Genomic DNA, 329 nt, shown 5'->3' with positions numbered 1-329 from the left:
CAAGCTTGTCGCGCAAATGAAATTGGTAACAATAGTCTGCAAGTACCAAAGAAATGAAGGTACCGTAAATTGCCATTCTACGACAGGTGATGTCCACTGCTTGGATTGAGTACGACCCTGTTGTTATTGAAGGAATGTATGTCATCACATTTGTACACAAATTTCTTTGAGTAGAAGGATTGCAACGTTTACTTGTCTTTCCAATGCTTCTTTTTATGTTGAGTTGCACTCAGTCAGTTTGTCCGTCTGCCATTTTGTCAAATGTTTGTAAAATACCAGACGCATCGCTGTACAGTAAGATCGATGTCCTGTGCTTGGGCACAGAGGAG

The sequence above is a fragment of the Zeus faber genome, assembly GCF_960531495.2.
Source record: "Zeus faber genome assembly, chromosome: 21".
Lineage (NCBI taxonomy): Eukaryota > Metazoa > Chordata > Actinopteri > Zeiformes > Zeidae > Zeus > Zeus faber.
Note: the sequence above shows the minus strand (reverse complement) of the source record.